Genomic DNA, 19,081 nt, shown 5'->3' on the forward strand with positions numbered 1-19,081 from the left:
CTAAAAAATGCCGTAAATACCAGGTCCCAACGCTTCATCTGTTCGTTGATTTCAAGCGGCATGCGACAGTATTGATCGCGTAGAGCTATGGAAAATTATGGACGAGAACAGCTTCCCTGGGAAGCTTATCAGACTGATCACAGCAATGGTGGATGGTGTGCAAAACAGTGAGAAGATTTCGGGCGAACACTCCAGTTCATTCGAATCGCGCCGGGGACTAAGACTTTGGTGATGGACTTTCGTGCCTGTTTAACATTGCGCTAGAAGGTGTCATGCGGAGAGCCGGGTGTAACAGCCGGGGTACGATTTTCAACAGATCCAGTCAATTTATTTGTTTCGCGGATGACATGGACATTGTCGGCCGAACATTTGCAAAGGTGGCAGAACTGTACACCCGCCTGAAACGTGAAGCAACAAAAGTTGGACTGGTGGTGATTGCTTCGAAAACAAAGTACATGCTTGTGGGCGGAACCGAGCGCGACAGGGCCCGCCTGGGAAGCAGTGATACGATAGACGGGGATACCTTCGAGGTGGTCGAGGAATTCGTCTACCTCGGATCCTTGCTAACGGCTGATAACAATCTTAGTCGTGAAATACAAAGACGCATCATCTGTGGAAGTCTGGCCTACTATGGGTTCCAGAAGAAACTGCGGTCAAAAAAGATTCGCCACCGCACCAAATGTGTCATGTACAAGACGCTAATAAGACCGGTTGGCCTCTACGGACATGAAACATGGACAATGCTCAAGGAAGACTTGCAAGCACTCGGAGTATTCGAGAGACGGGTGCTTAGGACCATCTTTGGTGGTGTGCAAGAAGACGTTGTGTGGCGGCGAAGAATGAACCACGAGCTCGCTCAACTCTACGGCGAACCCACACAGATAAAAATATGTTGTGATTTTAAATGTATTTTCATGCACATATTTGGAGCATGCAAATAAACGTAACATTCAATCGATCTCGCTATTATTTTAAATCGAAATAAATTTAAACGGTGCTTGCTTGTAAAATTCAATCAAATTTAATTGAATATCGAATGTTAATTCGTTTGATGCGATGGGCTTTAATTTTACACGTCGTTGAATTTTCAAAATTATTTGCTGTGCAGTATCCAGAAGGTAGCTAAAGCCGGAAGGGTACGATGGGCAGGGCATGTTGCAAGAATGCCGGACAGCAACCCTGCAAAGATGGTGTTCGCTCCCGATCCGGCAGGTACGAGACGACGTGGAGCGCAGCGAGCGAGATGGGCAAACCAGTTGCAAAACGACTTGGCGAGCGTGGGGTGTATTCGAGGATGGAGATATGCGGTCTCAAATCGTGTATTGTGGCGTCAAATTTTTGATTCAGTGTTATCTGTTTAGATGTAGACTAAATAAATGAATGAATTCTTCTCTTCAACGAACTTGGCAGATTGCAGCACCTAGTAGTGTATTCATCTTGGTTGCGATTACTCCGGCGAACACCTAGGAATTAGCAGAAACAAGCCGAAGAAAAGTTTCCCGGAACGCATCCACTGCAGCAACGAAGAAGATTTGGAACGCCTCTACTGGCAGCGATAAACGTAAGCGAAAAGCTGTCATCAAATGCCCCATGCTTTCGGAAGAAAACGCGCGTGTATGTTAGCAAAAAATCAGCTTAAGGCCCTGTACACAGCAAATAATTTTGAAAATTCAACGACGTGTAAAATTAAAGCCCATCGCATCAAACGAATTAACATTCGATATTCAATTAAATTTGATTGAATTTTACAAGCAAGCACCGTTTAAATTTATTTCGATTTAAAATAATAGCGAGATCGATTGAATGTTACGTTTATTTGCATGCTCCAAATATGTGCATGAAAATACATTTAAAATCACAACATATTTTTATCTGTGTAAGTTGTATTAATTTGACGTATATGTTTGGGATTGATTTATGCTTATGTGATTGGTTGATTTGCCGAAACCGATTGTTATCAAGTTTTCAACAGTAAATAATTATGCATAAATATTCTTACTAACTGGAGTCGGTTTTCAGTCGGTAAACCCCGAAATCCGGGTAAAAATCGCGTAAAAGGGATCCACGTAGGGTAAAACGTCCTATCGTTGTGGTATGCCCTAATGTTGCGGTAGTGTTAAAGTAGTCCATTCGGGATATAATACCATTGAAAACAATTGTTGGTACGCTAAAACTCTTCGGATTAACCACTAGAACAGCTTTTGTTTGACAAAATTCCGTTCAAAATGATGAAAAATCAGCATTTTTCGTTAAAAATTTGAATCCTTTGAGCCTATTATTGCGGTAGTGCTGAGGTCCTATTGTTGCGGTATCGCTCTCCATAAGAATTACAAGCAATACCGCAACAATAGGACTGACCTTCAAAAAATATCGCAACGATAGGCAACTGCGTCCTATTATTGCGGTAGTTTGTTTTTATTGTGATAAAAACAAAACAACATAAGTTCAGCACAATGGACGTAATTTTTACGAAACTATAGATTACGAGCATCCTATTCAACTACTATAATGTGGAAATCGACCTACAGGTAATTTTTGAAGAATTTTTGTAATCAATTTTGTTTTTACACGGTGCTTAACCCCTCCATAATAGGTCGTTTTACCCTAAATAAAACTCAAAGGAGTAGCCCAATCGGGTTACACCCAAAGGTGACGTAGGACTGCATAGCTATCCGAAATGGATGGTATTTGTCATCATAGTGTGTTTCTCTTTATCAACATTGAGCAAACTGCTCGGAGGTCAACCGAGTCAAGAAGACGAATAGCAGCTCCCAGTTGGATGGACTCGGAGTCTCCAATCGTGGAAAAGGGATTAAAACGACTCATCGGTCGCATCGCCGCTTAAGCCACTCGTCTGGCTTTTAGTTGAGGACATCGGAATCCCATCACGGAAGACACCATCCACTAAATGTAAAAAAGGAAAAATCGGAAGCGGCGCGAAACAAAACACAAATTTTTAATATTATTTGCAACGTTCGGTTTCCCCAGCGATGTAAGCATGCGTGTATCTTTTATATTGCTTTTTCTGTTGCGTCAGCAAAACATTGCACTTCCTCACAGATATAATGTTTGGCCATTATAGCGAAAAATAATCTAGCGATGTAGCATGGCTGTTACAAGATTGAAAGAAAGTCGTTCTAATCCTTTTTGATAAAAGCCTGAGATCATTAAAAATTAAACGACTTACTTAGAGCGAGTACTATGAACGAGATTACTATTGTCTCGGCATTTCGGGGCTAAAGAATCCGTGACACAACAAAAAAAATCCAGAAGACTTCTACTCCAAAACCCATACCCTGAAAAGTTGTTTTCCATAGAACAAAATGGCCATTGTCGTTTATAATTATTATTATGGACATGAAATCGATTCACGAAAGTTCACCAAAATGCTATGAAGACAGTTTTCTACTGCGATTCATTCATCTGGGTAAGGTTCGCGACAATGTCAAGGTTCGTTCAAAGACGAAAAACAGATCTCATTTTAATGTCCCATGATAACAGAATTTATACGCCTTCCGTTTATCTCGGTGCAAATTATTTCGGATTGGAGGTCCAACTGCGCGGATGTGATGTGTCTGATTGTGTTTCATGTCTACCTCTTCTCGCGTCGCCAGATAAAGTGGATTAAACGACAAAACTTAAACGGTCGTGCGTGTGGACCAATTTCGGACCCGCGTGTACAATTATGAATTTGATGCGACACAGTTGTCAGATGTGGTTTGTGAAATGACGTCGAAATTGTTCTGCTGTAATCTCGACGAAGATGGATACAGGTTTCGGTTGGCTAGACCGACCGACCAGGCCCTCCACGGCTGGGTTATGATCTAACCAAATTTCTTCGGTGATTCGAAACAACGATAGCATCCCGTTGTTTGCGATAAACCAGATTCTGGACAATGAGAGTGCTATAAATACGGGTTTATGTTTGCATGAGTTGCTAATTGGCGTGGGTGGAGTACTTTTTTATACGTACGCGCTCGTCAGCACTGTTGTAGGATAGGGTGGAGGGGTTTCTATTATCACACATGCTTAAAATTTGGCAACGCACTGATCTTCCTTTTAAGAAATGTATAAATAACAGTTTAATTCTGTTTAAGCTATGTTGCATAAATGATAATATCGAGCAAGATAAATAGATTTGGTAGCGACGTTTAGCTATGAATCAAGCAGAATGGTGAAAATTTCCCCTGATTGTACTTGGCGTTATATCAATGAAAATAAATTGATATGGTAATATGGCAAAAATGTCATGGGTAAAATGCAAAAATGGTAATATGTCATAAAAGCCTGTGATATTCGTAATAGGTATACAAATTAATGTTCCATTAGTTTTGTTACTGTAGCACAAAACTGCAATCAATGTTTCTGGAATAGTTGTAATGGTAAACCAGAGAGACCATCAAGATGATTTATATTCATAGCTCACATTGTCTTCTTCCGTAGAAAAATGCTCGACTAATTACACGCTGATAACACAAATCTCATCACATTCATTCATCCTGTCAGTGGAAAATGTAGTAAATAAATTTCTCACACATCACAGCCATCGCTTTGAACAATGCAACCGCGATTATTGTACTGGACAAAACATCTAGCGGAACCGATGACTTTGCTTTGGTTGAGGTTGATGCTTATAAAGACCTGTTCTGATGAAGTTTTTCTATAAAATTGTTCAAGCAAAAGTATCTTGCGGGCGTGTTTCATGTCGACGAAAAACTTTTTCCCAACAGTAGGAGTAATCCTGCCACAACCCTACTATGTCTCATATTGTACTCTCGAATGTAAAACCTTTCCCATTCTGAAGTTATAATCAAGGCCAAACAAGGGGCCTTCCGTGACTCAGAGGTAAGAAGTACGAATCAAACCATACTTGAGATATACATTCAGTCCTGGTTTGGTGAATACCTTTCGGAAGGATATATAGAGAGTTTGAAAACATAGCAATTAGTATTTATATAGACAACAATGATCGTGAAGCTATGGAGCGACAACCATTTGCTAGGTATGTAATGCCAGAAATGAAAAGGAAGAACAAGACCAACCGTCCGTGGGGAGGTTTGATTGTCATTCTAATATACTAATGCTTATTTGCTTGTTTATCTGCACTTAGTATAGCTGTAAATTTAGTGCAAGGGACGGCTACTACCACTGCTACTATTTAGAAGGCGCTAGTATTTGTTTGGAAAAACGTAATAATAAATTACATTGAAAGAAATTCATTTTTTGACAAAGATGAGTATTTTCAAAGATCCTTTAGATGCAATCATGGAGGCAAAGAGACGCAGTGTCCAAATTGGAACAGTGCGTTTGCTCTCAATTCGGTCAATTTATGACTAACGTCCATTATGCCTAACATCCATTATGCTTAACGTCTTCTTCTTCTTATTGGCATTACATCCCCACATTGGGACAGAGCCGCCTCGCAGCTTAGTGTTCATTAAGCACTTCCACAGTTATTAACTGCGAGGTTTCTAAGCCAAGTTACCATTTTTGCATTCGTATATCATGAGGCTAACACGATGATACTTTTATGCCCAGGGAAGTCGAGACAATTTCCAATCCGAAAATTGCCTAGACCGGCATCGGGAATCGAACCCAGCCACTCTCAGCATGGTGTTGCTTTGTAGCCGCGCGTCTTACCGCACGGCTAAGGAGGGCCCCTGCTTAACGTACTTATGCGTAATGTCCTAATGCCTGAAGTATCTATGCCTAACGGGATATACCCTTACCCCAGACCTAAGCGATTTTATCGTTGCGACGGCGACAACTAGTCGGCGTGATAGATCATGTTCAGCCAGTGGCGGTGGCGTGCGCCGTCACGCCATTGAGGATCGGCGGCGGCGTGGGTCGGCGTGGGCTAATTTTTTGCTTAAAAATCTGCGGAATTCTTTGGAAACTTCCAGGAGTTCCCTCGTAAGTTCTTCCAAGAATTCTTCCGAAAGTTCCACCAGGAATTCCTCCGGAAGTTCCTCCATGAATTCCTTTAGAAGTTACTGCATGAGTTCCAAAGGAAGTTTTTACAGCAATTCCTCTGGAAGTTCCTCCAGGAATTCCTCCAGAAGTTCCTCCAGGAATTCCTCCGAAAGCTCCTCCTGGAATTCCTTCAGGAGTTCCTCCAGCAAATCCTTAGAAAGTTCCTCCAGTAGTTCTTCCAAGATTTTCTCTGGTAGTTCCACCAAGAATTATTCATAAGTTCCTCTAAAGGATTTCCCCCTGAAGTTCTTTCCGGAATTTCTTCGAAGGTTCCTCCAAGAATATCTCCAAAATTTCCTTCAGGAATTTCTCTGAAAGTTCCTCGAAAAAGAATTTCTCCAAAATTTTCTCCAAGAACTTCTCCGGTGGTTCCTTCAGGAATCCTTCGAAAGCACCTCCAGGAATTCCTCCGAAAGTTCCTTCGAGAATTCCTCCGCAAATTCCTCCAGGAATTCCTGCCCAAGTTCCTTCACAGAGATTCCTCCGCAATTTCTTCCAGGAATTCCTACGCAAGTTCCTCCTGTATTTTCTCCCCAAAATCCTCCGGTAATTACTCCAGAAATTTCATCCCGGAATTCCTTTAGAACTTCCTGCAAGACTTCATCCAGGAATTCTTCCGGAAGTTCGTCCAAAAATTTCTCTGATAGATCATCCAGGAACTCTTGCGGAAGTACCTCCAAGAATTTCTCCGGAGGTTACTCCAGGAATTCCTCCGGAAGTTTATCCAGGAATTTCTCCTGAACTTCCTCCAGAAATTCCTCTGATAGATCATCCAGGAATTCTTTCGGAAGTACCTCCAAGAATTTCTCCGAAGGTTACTCCAGGAATTCCTCCGAAGGTTCCTTCAGGAATTCTTCCGGAAGGTTCTCCAGGAATTACACCGGAAGTAACTCCCAGAATTCCTTCGAAAATTCTTTCAGGAGTTTCTCCAGCAAATCCTCAGAAAGTTCCTTAGGAATTCCTCCAGTAGTTTTTCTAAGATTTCCTCTGGTAGTTCCTCCAAGAATTTCTCCAAAAGTTTCTCCAAAAATTTCTCCTGAGATACATCCAGGGTTCCTCCAGGAATTCATCAGGAGATTCTTCCAGGAATTCCTCCGGAAGTTCTTCCATGTATTTTCTCCAGGAATTTATCCGAAAGTTGCTCCAGGAATTCCTCCACAGAGATTCCTTCGCAAGTTCCTCCAGGAATTCCTCTGCAAGTTCCTCCAGGAATTCCTCCGCAAGTTCCTCTAGGAATTTCTCCGCAAGTTCCTCCAGTAGTTCCTCCTGGCATGCCTCCGGAAGTTCCTCCAGGAATTCCTCCGGAAATTGCTCCGGAAATTGCTCCGGAAATTCCTCCGCAAGTTTCTCCGGTAGTTTCTCCAGGATTTTTTTTAGAACTTCATCCAGGAATTCCTCCGGCAGTTCCTCCAAGAAATCCTCCGGACGTTCATCCAGGAATTCCTCCGGAACTTCCTCCAGAAATTACTTTGGTAGATCATCCAGGAATTTATTAGGAAGTTCCTCCAGGAATTCCTCTGGAGATTACTCCAGAAATTTCTCTGAAGGTTTCTTCAGGAATTCCTCCGGAAGGCCCTCAAAGAACCCCTGTGGAAGTTCCTTCTGGTGGTCCTCCAGAAGATCTTCCAGGAGTTTCTCTGGAAGTTCCTCCGGGAGTTTCTTCGGAAGTTCCTCCAGAAGTTCCTCCGGAAGTTTCTCCATGAGTTCCTTCGGAATATCCTCCAGGCGTTCTTCTGAATGTTCCTCTAGGAGTTTCTCCGGAAATTCCTCTAGGAGTTCCGTCTGAAGTTCCTCCGGAAGTTTTTCCAGGAGTTCCTCCGGAAGATCCTGCGAAAGTTCCTCCAGGCGATTCTCCGGAAGATCCTCCAGGAGTTCCTTCAGGAATTTCTCCGGAAGTTCCTCCAGGTGTTTCTCTGAATGTTCCTCAAGAGTTCCTCCAGAAGTTCTTCCAGGGATTCCTCCAGAAGTTCCTCCAGGAGTTCCTTCAGTAGTTTCTTCAAGAATTCGTCTGGAAATTCCTCTTGGAATTCGTTCGGAATTTCCTCCAAGAATTCCTCCAGGAATTTCTACTGAGGTGCCTTCAGAAATTCTTCCAGTGAATCCTTCAAAAAAATGTTCAGGAACTGCATCGGAAGTTCCTATATGAATGCTTCAGAATATTTGCTCAGGAAATCCTCGAAAAGTCCTGTAACTTTTTAAATTATTACTCAAAGAATTGCTCCTAAAATTCTCTCTGGAATTCCTCCAAAAACTCCTCCAAGAACATTTCATAAATTACTTCACATACTCTACAAAACGATTGTTTAGATATTTTTTTTGAATTCATACGAAATTCCACTACACCCGCCTCTCGGGAATTCTACTGAAAAAATGTCCGGGAATTCTTGAAGTACTTTTTATGGAAATTAAATTGCAAAATCTAGATCTAGAAAATCTTGCGCACTACTCTGGGAACTCGTCCAGAAATTTCTTCAAGGATTCTCCCGGAAAGTCGTTCATCATAATCCTTGAAATTAATTCTCCAGAAATTTGTTTAAAAATTCCTCCAAGAAATAATGTTTCAAGAACTCCTTCACAATTTCCTTGAGAACTCCTCCGAAATATTATAAGTACAGTCACGCGTCACGCCGCCGCCGCCGACAGTTTTTGGCACGCCGCCGCTGCCGACATTTGTTACCGTTTTAAATTTGACGCGCCGGTGGTTTATAATTTTCCACGCCGATTTAAATTTGAAAAAGTCCGCAGAATTTTCCGATAGATCCCTATAGAACATTTCGTTAGAGCTTCAGACAATGCCATCATTAAACATTTCAAGCATTTTCCAGTTGTAATCCAAAAAACATATCGTTGAAATAAAATTTTTGAACGGAGAAGAGCGTTTGCCAGAAAACTTTTTGCCCGAAAGTTGTTTGGCCTAATATACTAGATTTGGCTGAAGCCCATCTAGTCTAAAATTATTTGACCGAAAATGTATTTTAGTTGAACGGTTGAACAGTTCCTTTGGCTGAATAGCCTAATTGGCCGAATGGGTAGTTTGGCCGAAATGGGCATTCGACCGAAAGTGTCGTTCGGCTGAATTGGTCATTTTGCCAAAAAAGCCGTTTAGCTGAATAGTTCATTTAGCAAAAAATGCCGTTTGGGTGAAATGTTTGTTCGGGCCAAATGACTCTTTCTACCAAACGGCATTTTCGACCAAATGATCGACCAAAAGTCGGTCAAATGATTTTTTCGGCCAAATGACGTTTTCAGCCAAATAAATTGTTAGGGCAAACAACTTTTTCGGTCAAATTACCAATACGGCAGAATGAATCTTTCGGCTGTTTGTCGCTTTCCTTTAAATGTAATTTTCGGTCAAACCATTTTCGACCTAATCGTTTCCGACAAACGTTTAGTTCGGCCTAATGGAATTTGGCTAGATGACTTTTGGCCTTACCTGTTATTTGAATAAATGGCTTTTCGTCGAATGACTCTCGGCCAAACGACAGGTAGGGCCATTTGGTCGTTAGACACAAGGCCGAAAGGTGTTTGGCCGAATATGTCATTTGGCCGAACAAACCATTGGCCAAAACTCATCTGGCCGACAATTTTGGAAAATGGACGAAATGGACACACGGTCGAAATGGTCGTTTGGCAGAAATGCCATTTGGCCATACATGTTGTTTGGCCAAACGGGTATATACTTTCGACCATATTACCACAGATAACAGACATGATATACGATTGCTAAAATGGTGACTTGGCTTAGAAACCTCGCGGTTAATAACTGTGGAATTGATGAATGAACACTAAGCAGCGAGCCGGCAATGTCCCAGTGGGGGATGTAATGCCAGTAAGGAGAAAAAGAAGAAGAAGAAGAAGAAGAATGCCACATGATATTGATTAATTGATCACTTGTTACAAATAGCATAACTTAACCTCCTCATGATATTTTAGTCTATTATATAAATCATGTCAATATCTGTTTTTTTATTTTTTTTTAATTCTTTGTTTAGGTGAAAAAAAAAAAAAAAAAAAAAAGAAAAAAAAATATCTGATATCTATATCTGATTTTGCTATCTTGTCAACATTTGATATTATTGAGCTATTTTTGTCTACTCGGGTAACTGTGGGAGTGCTGAATGATCACCAAGCTGCGGGGTGATGTAATACCAATAATATGTAGAAGAATCGAAAAAGGACTTAACAACAAGAGAACTGGTAAAAGTCCTATGATTTTTATCAGTATAGGTCAACGGAACAGTGCTTTGGCCAAGCCTTTGGCACAGCAGAGTGCGATTGATTCGCATTCTATACCAGTCCGCCAGTCTGCCAGTCCGCCCAGCCCGTTGTTGGGGGCATAGAGTGCGATCCTCTCGTTTAATAAACAATGTGCACTCGCTTGCCTGTGGATATACAACAGTAAAGCACATGTGGAGATTGAACAAATCAAGCATCCGAAAGATATTCAATTTGCAAAAAAGAGAGCTAACCGCGGTGGAGATGGGTACTCGGTTTCTGATGGCTTTTCCGCAAACGTGACCTTTAAGTGGTCTTGTTGTGTAGGAGTTATCACGCCTATGTAGAGAGTAGGAGGTTGAGGGTTCGAGTCCCTCCAAGACAGGTGGATTCTTTTTCGCAAGTTTTTATATTAATTTGTCCATTTCGAAACATGTGCTGTGCATATGCACAGCCAAGATATTTAACAAAAAAAAAAAAAAGAAGAATAAAGTGGTTGAGCTGAAAGCTCGCTGTCATTTAGAATTTTCAATATTAAAATACCTACATGAAAATAGCCTGCTCTGAGATAAAACATTAAAAACTACAAAGACTAGCATGAGATAATTTTGGGTAGTATGGTGGTGAAGAGGGTAGGTTGATGCGTATTCATTAGAGTGGGGCATAGTTGTATGGAAAAACGCAAACTTCGTCCGATCAAGTGAGATCAAGGTTTTTCTGAATCGTTTTGGGACCCCAATCAATTGTGCAAAATATGGGCTCGATTGGTTGCGACCTCGCATGCCGCATCGCGTTTTAATTTTACATGGAGATTAGTATGGGAAAACGTACTTTTTAACATTTTTGCTCATAGCAGCTTCAATTTATCATCAATCACGTGACTCAATACGTTAGCATATAGCCTGGAAGATGCCGAAAGACTTTGCCGAAGAAGGTACGCAGTTGGAAGGCCTACAAAAAATGTTATTACGTTTCGAAAATTTATTGTTTAAACCATATGCAAAAAATCAATGTTTCTGCCAGCACTGCCGGACAACCTGTAATTGTCAGAGGGCAAACCCCATTTTCCTTCTAGTCGGAATTTTTACTTTGTGAAATCATTCTGAATATCTCCCATTAGCTCCAAAGTCCTATAAAATCAATAATTTTGAAATAACACATAGTTAAAATATTGCTCCACGTAGTTCGGCAGTGCTGGCAGAATAAATGATTTTTTACATATGGTTTGAACACTCAATCTTCGAAGCGTCATAACTTTTTTCGTGGACGTTCCAGCAACGTGCCTTCTTCAGCAAAGTTTTTCGGCATCCTTTGGGTTATACTTTAACGTAATGTGCCACTTGGTTTGCGATGAACTGCAACCTCTAGTAGTAGAAATGCAAAAATATGCGTTCTCCCATACTAATTTCCATACAAACTTCAAACGCGATGCGGAAAGCGAGGAAGCAACCTATCGGTCCCAAATTCTGCACAGTTGTTCAGGACCCAGAATGGCTTCAAAAAACCATTGATTTGAAAAAATGACCATGACGCCCCACTCTAGTATTCATAGTCTTGAATCAAGACATGTCAGCGATTACTTCAATTAGTGATTTTAAAAAATCAAATAAATTTTTATTCACGTTGTGCGTTACATTAGGTGGTACCCATCCCTCCCTCACCTTTTAGTGTAACAAAGTATAACGCAAGTTGGTCCTCCAGAATGAGGTATTATTGAGGTAATTTCTCCTGCTCGGGAGATGCCGGATAGTATTTTTCTGTGCAAAAAAGCTTTGTAATTTCACGAAAATAATAATGATAACAGCTGCCATCAACAATAGCAGCAGCAGTGTGATTATAATGATAGTACTTGGCCCTACCACATGGCTATCATCAACAGGTCTCATTTTTCGTTACAGCGACGCAGTTTCTCATGGATAGCATTTTCTACATATACTCTTGTCTCAGCTTAGCCTACGCTCGCTATGTGTCGTCAAACTCGTATCGTTCGTAGCAAGGTTGTGCAGCCAACAGCAATGTCACCGAGGCTGTACAAATTCAAGGTTAGATCTTTTGGAGTCATGATACGGCTCAAATGGAAATAGATTGAAGTAAGTATCTAATGATGAAGGTTGCATCATTCATTATGTTGTTTCAAAATAGAAGCCTTTTATAATACCATAATGATGGATTCCATTTTTTGTATATCATTTGAGACATTGTACCGTAAGTTTGTTGATTTTTCATATTTTTTTCTTGCTTTATCCTGGAGCTAGTAAACCCATAATTGCATAAATCATTGTGAGCTCTTTTTAACATTTAATTTGCTGCCGGTGACGAAATATCGTGGTCCTACAGTGTACACATATTTGCCCAGATAAATTTTTGTTTAACGCATGTTTCATGCTTGAAAGTAGACTGAAAGTCAATCAGTGGTCAAAGAATTAGTTATGAAATACGAAGCACATGGTAATAATTGATGTATTTGAATGAATGTAACAAAAAAATGAATAGAATAAAGGGCCTTGTATCAATATAAATCTTTGAAATATGCTTTTCCATCAACCTTTTTAATGAAAAGGGAAAGGCATCATTTCAATACAAATCAACTGTTGCTCATGCAAAGACAAATCGATGACTTATCCACGTTCAGTAAATTGAATCCCCAAACGCAACCCTGTCTGGGATCCCTAAAATCTCCATCAAACAATCCTTCCTGGAAGTCAATGCAAACAATTTCCCGGTAAAAAGAACACTGTTTCCAGATCTATTTTATCCATCCAGCCACACGCACACATATATGTATTTAGGTTTATCAGGCATTCAAGAGATTTCCTCGTGTCGGTCTTTTACAGGTGGGTCACCATCTCTTACTGGGCTCCATCAAATGACGATCTGTGGTATGGTTAATGGCCTATCATTTATCAGATCACCCAAAGTGGTGGCTATCGTCAAACGTCTAATTAGATACTTGATTAGAAGGCATGTACCACGACATCTGGTTCGGTAGCCCGTAAGTACTTTGTCACGGTTGGGGGTCGATTTTCCCCCATTTTTTCACTGAATTAGATGGGGAAGGAAGCAAAGAGAAGAATAGGTTTTCCATGCTATCGTATGTCCGATTTTTCTTACGTTAATTAAATTAGAGCTTCGATCCAAAGTGAAGTGGCGATTGGTGTTTTTGCATCACTGATATTCACTGAAGGTTCTTTCATCAACATTAGTTTCGGTAATTCTTCATTCACTTAACTTGATTCACACATGTGACAAACATTTACTTTTGTTTCTATAACTAATAGCGTAAGACAAAAATTTTACACTCGTAATTAGACAATTTCACTGTACGCTAATATTTGCAATGAAGCACACAACCTTTAATAGCCTTTAATAACGAATAACGAATATTAAGATGCTTCCTTCTTTTCGATCTTTCCCCTAATCAGAGGAAAAACTGCACGATTATGTCTTCTTTAAGATCTTTCCAAACTTTTTTTTTTCTCCGCACCCGGAGCAAAAACGGAAAAACCGTAGCACTAGACAGCGAATGAAAAAACACAATAAGGCTGGTCGGTGGCAACCAGCCCCTTAGAACCTATGATGACGATGTGATTCTACTTTGGAGGAAAATCTGCTCTCCGGCTCTCCGGTACTGGCTCCGAGCGTGTGTTTGATTTTCTGTCAGCTTGTTTGCGAAACCACCTATTCTCCCTCTCGCGCTGCTGTTTATGCATTTACTGGCACCGAAAGTGAATGGAGCATACCGAATGGACACCCATGGACGGGCTGCTGGCTGATCTTGGTATGGGGAGGTGTTTATGCTGCATTATTTTGAACTCTCGTCTGAAATCTCAACATGCGAAAGTGTGCTCGCAATATTTTCGATGATTTGAGAATGTCGCTAAACCAACTGGCGAAAGATTCTCGCTCTCTTTTATTGTTTTATGTATAGACACTTCGATGTTTGGACAAGGGCGACCATGGGTCTCCATCATTTCCATTGGTTATTACAAAATTAGAAGAAAAGAAACTAATTTCAATGAATCACATTTTCGTTCATATTTTTAATGTATTAATTCTAGTAAATTGTATGGTGGTTCAACTCTGAAGATTGTTATTTTAGAGATCTAATTATATGAGTGCACTTCAATCACTATTTGAAAATAGCAGAAGAAGTAACGTGGTTATAACCCAAGTTAATTTGATGTTTGGAATGATATCATCAACATCACAACTGCAACATATCCATACGACAACCTAAAGTTTGAAAAAATCTACAATAATCGAACAAAGCAATTTAAAAAATATTGTTGGCTATACTCTATATCTTAACATTCTTTACAATATTTTTGTGCTACGTATAACATGGTGAGTATCCTATATAATACGATTATAATTACGATTGTATGTAATTATGGAATTTGAATGACAATGTTTGTTGAAAGTTGGATTTTTATCTTATTTCTATATCTACATCAAAGAATAAAACCTAATAACCTAAACCATAGAACTTGTTAAATAGAGGCACACGTTCACTTGCTCGTAATTAAAATGTAGTCCAATGAATCAATTACGATCAGCTACGGACGTTTCGAGAGCGCCACCATTTCTGGCATCGAACCGATTGGTGGTAGGTAGCATGTTAAGCTTTATCATCCGGCAAAATACAACTCCCCTGAGGCGAGTACAAGCCTTGCCATTCACTTCTCAGTTTTTGTGTAATGTCACCCTGGTGGATGCTGCCCATATGAGTGCCTACGCATAAATGTGACAAAAAAAAAACAAAACAAAAACAAACATAAAACTGGTCCTACCCAAATGCCCTATCGTGTCCTCTGTGCGTCTGACCAACAATAATCCAGGTCACTTGTACGCGTTCTGATCGAAAAAAGTTCGCGGCATGGCTTCTCTCGTTGGTGCGAATATTAGGAGGCGGTAAGAACAGTGTAGGTTCTGGCTAGAATAGATTGTGTTTCATCTCAGCATCTGTCGATATAAATAGAGGCACATGCAACATGATGGATGGAGCATAAACTTTGATGTTGAGGATGGACCGAATGCATCCCTATGTCAGAGCATGAAACATGAGGTTGAATATAGAGAGCAGGTGAAACTTTGTAAATTACTCTCTCGTTTTAAAATCGGGCCTATTTTGCGATTAGGGCGTACATTATTTTGTAAACAAAGGAATAATTCCATAGAATGTTAACTTACTTATTAGATCATATTAATTACGTAATTTTCTCATAAAATGCTTGTTTTAGCAGAAACTAGCACAAACTCGAGAAAAATATACGCTCAAATCGTAAAGAAGGTCCAAAATGCACTTTTATTGAATGCATCAACGTACTTCACTCATTTATTTAATTCATTTAACTTACAACTAAACAGATAACACTGAATCAACAATTTGACGCCACAATACACGGTCCGAGGCCGCATCTATCCATCCTCGATGGCGCCCACATTGGAACAACTCAGAAAAAAGACGGTCAAAACCTCATTGTGGCGTTTATTACAGATTTAGATCCATGATTTGTTTATTGAATGTGTTCAAAAAACTGCCCGACAAAATCTAGAGCGTGAAATCCACTATTATGTTTTAATGCGATACCCGAGCAAAAACAAAATTTTTTCTACAATTTTTTTTTGTTCGGGCTTTTGACAATGTTTTAGAATATTGTGTTTTGAGAAACTTTGCTGAAGTTACTGTGTGTTTTTCTCCTAATTTTAAGTGTTGAATCGTTGTTTTTCGATATTGCAGTCTTAAACTAATATAAAAATCGATTTTCAACCGATTTTCTGAAGATAATATGGCCTTTTTTTAACTTTATATCAAATGGAACACATTTATTGGAAAAATAGGTCAATTTCATGTAAAAATATCACATTTTGGCAGCTAGATTTACGTTATTCAGAAAGGTAATTTTATATAGAAGAAGCCAGTGGGTAAAGCTCAGTTGGGTCTGATTAGGCTCATTGGTTTTTAGCATTAGCATTAGCATTAGCATTGAGCAATTCGCACAAACTCGTAGGTGGTACAAGCCAAGACTATTGTATGAGACTAGTATCACTTTAATCCGTTACCACAGATATTGATTTGGGACTAATCACTAACTCTTAGATGGAAGCAATGCACTCTCCAAAAGTCGAGATCTGTCCTGGCCACGTCCTTGCGAATGCTGAGGAAGGGGAAGGATGGTTTGTTGGACACCTACTTAAGAAAGATGCAGAGAACTCTACGACCTCTCCATAGGTGCCACGGGAGGTTTTGGGATTGTGTGGAAGGTTATAACAGTAGGAATCGTTTTGGTATAACGTGAAACACAGAAAGAACTAAGATAGAAATACAAAGTAGGAAAGGGACGAGTTTGGAATTGAACCCACGGCCTCCTGCTTATAAGGCAGAAGCGATAGCCACTAGACCACCGAGCTCGTCTTGATTAGGCTCATTGGTTTTTGTTCCAATTTTATAAGTGTTATTTTCGAAAAAAAATAGGTTGTGTTTCACCTGTATCCAGTTTGTACTAAAAATAGTACTAAAAATGCTATAGCTCCCGCTCACAAAGAGCATTCCCCTTCCCTTAAGATATGGAAGATAGAAATATGCGCTCAGGCATAATAAGTAAGTAAAATATAAGTATACTGATTTTCTTGTTTCACTGAATTATAAGCAAAGGGTACGCTCACCCTATTCATAGAAATAATAAATAGATCCACAATAAGGCCGATGAAATGAGTATATGATGAGAAAGAGGAATATTTATCGAAAACTATAAAAATTGGAACAAAAATCAGTGACCCTCATCAGACCCAACTGAGTTTTAGCCACTGGCTTCTTTTATACAAAATCAGCTTTTAGAATAACGGAAATCTAGCCGCCAAAATGTGCCTTTAAGGCTGATATTTAATCAAGAAATTAGCCTATTTTTTCAATAAAACCGTTCTATTTGACTGAAATTTCAATCAGAAAGACCATATTATTTGAAAACGATCGTATATTAGTGCCATTTTTTTTATTATGTGTTATAAAACGTGTTATATACAAATATACAACATATATTTATTTTAAAATTACTGAAAATCGATTTTTTATGAGTTTTAGACAGCAGTATCGAAAAACAACGATTCAACCTTTAAAAATAGGAAGAAAAAATACAGTATCTTTAGCAAACTCAAAAAGCAAACTCTCAAAACACAATATTCTGAAAAAATTTTTTTTTGCTCGGTTTTTGCATTTTGGATTTCACGCTCTAGATTTTGTCGAACAATTTTTTGAACACATTCTACAAAAAAACATAGAACTAAATCTGTATTAAACGCCACAATGAGGTTTTGACCGACTATTTTGCGATTTGGGCGTGCATTATTTTGTAAACAAAGGAATAATTCCATAGAATGTTAACGTTTTTACACAAAACGACTTCGAGTCGAGTCAAGTACAAGACACTGAAGACGACCACACAGTTGTGGTCGAAATACGTATCTGCAAAGATAACGAAAATTAACTGGTGGAATTAAATGGACAGTACTTAATTCGTCTTAGACGGTTTAATACATTCCACTAAAAGCTTAATATATTTTTCCCACTAAATCAACAATTTGACGCTACAATACAAGGTCCGAGGTCGCATCTATCCATCCTCGATGGCGCCCCACGCTCGCCAAGTTGTTGTGTACCTGGTCAGTCTGTACCGGCCGGGCCTGATGCGAACACCATTTTTGCAGGGTTGCTGTCCGTCATTCTTGAAACATGCCCTACCCATTGTACCCTTCCGGCTTTAGCTTCCTGCTGGATATTGGGTTCGCTGTAAACCTGAGCGAGCTCGTTGTTATGATTCACGAACGTTCTAGATTTTACAAAAACTCCATGAATAAAGGCCTTAAACAGAAGCCTGTGAAAGTTTTTGAAGTTTCAAGAAGATCCGCGAAGATCCGTGGAAGTCTATGAAGGTCTTCTAAGGTCTGCAAGGTTCGCGAGGGCTCAGGGAATTCTGTGAAGGTCTATGAAGATACACGTGGGACTTTGATGGTTCATGGTTCCAGCTGCGAAATAATTGTGAAGGTCCGAAAATGTCTTTGATGGTTCTCGAAGCTCTGTAACAACGCCTATTTTTCGTTATGTACATTATACATCTATCGTCATTTATTTCGTCAAAACGGAACAATTTTTCCACTAGAGCCTCTGTACTCGAATCTGTTGTTCTGCAAGAGCTTTGAGTCATCAAAATTCTTTGGAATTCTTCTGGATATTCAGAGAGCATGACCATGAGCATTATGACCGTACTATTCGTAGCTGCTATTCCGTGATTGACCAGGACTTGCGAAATTGTTCAGAGAACCAACTGAATGGAGCTTGGGATTAGCTATCCATTTTCAATGTACACGTTTCGGAAGCTCAAATATTTTTAGTCAATAACGACGCCGGTCACGTCCTCACGGTCATATAAGAAAAAAAAAAAGGATTGTTAATCCGACTCTCGCTGCTACTAGAGATCGAGTATACCTCTGCTGCATCTATCTGGATTCGGTAAGCGATGCAATCTATGAGATGGGATATGAATACGCGCATTGAAAATACTCCACTCACGTTTCTATCTATCAAACCGACGTGTAACCTAAGCAGAACAAATTGTTCCGTGTGACACACAAAGCTTACAAATTCTTGGGCACTTCTCGAAATACAAACACGCACTAATTGATTCATTAACCAGCCGCAAAAAGCAGAACACATTATTTCGGATGATCGCGCGATCGTTCTGCGTACTTCTTAAAAACACGCACTCTTTATTCATCGATCGCACATAGCACAACCCTTGCAGACCCTCCGTAGACTGCGTGGTTGGCGACGTATAGCCATAGACCGATCCGAATGAAGAAGACTCTTATGTACTCAAGGGGCAAGTAACTCTAAACT

General features: G+C 39.8%; 1 protein-coding gene across 1 annotated transcript in view; it reads right to left on the bottom strand.

The window, feature by feature from the left end:
• LOC134213320 (electroneutral sodium bicarbonate exchanger 1) overlaps nucleotides 1–13,712 on the bottom strand; it is a 171,861-nt gene extending 158,149 nt beyond the window's left edge. The window contains exon 1 of the mRNA XM_062692286.1: nucleotides 13,300–13,712. The gene's annotated coding sequence lies outside the window, so the exon portion shown is untranslated. The remainder of the gene's footprint in view (nucleotides 1–13,299) is intronic.
• Between the last annotated feature and the right edge of the window lie 5,369 nt (nucleotides 13,713–19,081).

This window comes from Armigeres subalbatus, chromosome 2 (assembly GCF_024139115.2).
Source record: "Armigeres subalbatus isolate Guangzhou_Male chromosome 2, GZ_Asu_2, whole genome shotgun sequence".
NCBI lineage: Eukaryota > Metazoa > Arthropoda > Insecta > Diptera > Culicidae > Armigeres > Armigeres subalbatus.